Consider the following 2,347-nt stretch of genomic DNA (forward strand, 5'->3'; position numbering starts at 1 on the left):
AACATAAGACAACAGATAGACAGCCATCCCCAGAGAATTTGCAGCAACGGCGGGCAGAGTTGCATTATGCTAGCTGGAGCGAGTTCAGGATCAGCAGGGAATTTTTAAAATGGGGTAAATTGGAACATATATGTGTTTTTTATGGAAAGGTTCCAGCACAGAGCAACTAATGCTATAGGACAAAGACAGAAGACAAGCTGTTTTTCATCCTAAAAGTTGAAAAGAATTTATGTAATCCACTAAAGAGGTAGAGGCAGACCTCAAGCGGTGGCTGTAGGTCCAGTCGCCATGGCTGCGGAGTGGACCTGACCACTGTGAGGCTCTGGCCGCCCAAGCACCCCTTGTCAGTGTGAACCTGAAGCAAGGTCCTGGCCCACGGGTGCTCGCTCATGCAAGTTTTTCCAGAGAAAGGACTTTGAGAAATGGCTTGATAACATTTCTGTTACATTTCTTTCTCTGACAGACTTGCAAAAAAATGAAACTCTGGATCACCTGATTAGTCTGAGTAGGGCAGTCCAGCTCAGGCATCTCCCCAGTAGCCTAGGGACTCTCCTGAAATGGGACTTACTCAGACTCCTTCCCCTGGAGCTCAGTTTTTATTTCTTAAAATGGCTCAATCGTCAGACTTTACTCAGATGCTGCCTCATCTCTAAAAAGTGGAATAAGGTGGTAAGTTCCTGTACAGAGGTGTGGCTGACTGCATGCAAAAATTTGGGCTAACAGAGAGATGAATCTGTTCAGGATGCTTTGTACTGGAAGAAGGTTTATTGGGAGGCCATTTTGAAAATAATGCAACTGGAGAACCATGAAGCCTTTGGGACCTCAGCATTAACTGGACACAGTGCCAGAGTGTATGCACTTTACTACAAAGATGGACTTCTCTGTAAGGTCAGATGACTCATCTGCAAAGCTGTGGGATGTGAGCACAGGGCAGTGCATTTATGGGATCTAGACTGACACTTGTGCAGCAGTGAAGTTTGATGAACAGAAACTTCTGACAGGCTCCTTTGACAACACCATGGCCTGCTGGGAATGGAGTTCTGGAGCCAGGACCCAGAACTTCTGGGGATACACGGGGGCAGTGTTTATTGTGGATTATACTGATGAACGGGATATCTTGGTGAGTGATTCTGCAGACTTCACTATGAAAGTATGGGTTTTATCTGTTGGAACATGCCTGAACACACCAACTGGGCACACTGAATGGGTCACTAAGGTGGCTTTGCAAAAGTGCAAAGTCAGGTCTCTTGCACAGCCCTGGAGACTATTTCTTTTTAAGTGTAGACAAATATGAGATCAAGATTTGGCCAATTGGGAGAGAAATCAACAGTAAGTGTTTAAAGACTTTGTCTCTGAGGACAGAAGTATCTGCCTGCAGCCAAGACTTCCTTTTGATGGCAAATACATTGTCCATAGTTCAGCACTTGGTCTCTATCAGTGGGACTTTGCCAGCTATGATATTCTCAGGGTCATCAAGACTCCTGATGTAGCACAGGAGTCTTGACTCCTGCTTGGCCTTGCTTGGCTTTGGAGATGTCTTTGTCCTACTGTTTGACAACCACTACCTGTACATCATGGACTTGTGGACAGAGAGCCTGATTAGCATCTGGCCTCTGCCAGAGTACAGAAAATCAAAGAGAGGCTCGAGCTTCCTGGCAGGTGCAGCTTCCCTGCTGAATGGACTGGACAGGCCCAATAACACAGGCATGGTCTTTGCCACCAGCATACCTGGTCACAGTATTCACCTGGTGTTGTGGAAGGAGCTTGGTTGACCCTGTAAGCCACTGCCACTGACTGACTGACTTTGGGTGCTGAGGCTGCAGGCTTTGGGTGCAACCTCTCTGGCAGCCAACTGCATGAACCGAAGTTCTCTCCTAATGGTATCATCACACAGTGCACAATAACATATCTGCTTGCCAGGGGCCATGGCTCAGGGAGGCGGTGGGCTTGTTTAATTGACATACAGCACAGCATGCTAATGGGGTAAATTGACTTCATTTGTACTTAGTTATGTTGGTCAGTGTAAGAGGATACATTTGGGACTCATCTTTCTTGAGTGGAATATTGGTTTGAAGTAAAGTCAAATGTTTCGTGTGCTAATTGAGTGCCTATGAAATCACTTTCAACTTGCTATTAAAAGCATTCTACCATAAAGAGGAGATAAATAATGCACACATGGAGGATTATTAGAAGAGAGTAAAAAGGTACCAATGCTGATAGGTATTTGAGAAGGTCAGACATTTTGCAGTTTGCCACCTGATTACTGTACTTCGAATTTAGTCAGGTCAATATGAATTTAGAGGTTCAGAAAAAAAAAGGAAAAATGATAGAAACCTTGGCTAATATA

General features: G+C 45.0%; 1 pseudogene; it reads left to right on the forward strand.

Moving 5' to 3' along the window:
- LOC101581927 overlaps nucleotides 1–1,772 on the forward strand; it is a 47,105-nt pseudogene extending 45,333 nt beyond the window's left edge.
- Nucleotides 1,773–2,347: the final 575 nt, after the last annotated feature.

This window comes from Octodon degus, unplaced genomic scaffold, assembly GCF_000260255.1.
Source record: "Octodon degus isolate 3935 unplaced genomic scaffold, OctDeg1.0 scaffold00060, whole genome shotgun sequence".
Classification (NCBI taxonomy): domain Eukaryota; kingdom Metazoa; phylum Chordata; class Mammalia; order Rodentia; family Octodontidae; genus Octodon; species Octodon degus.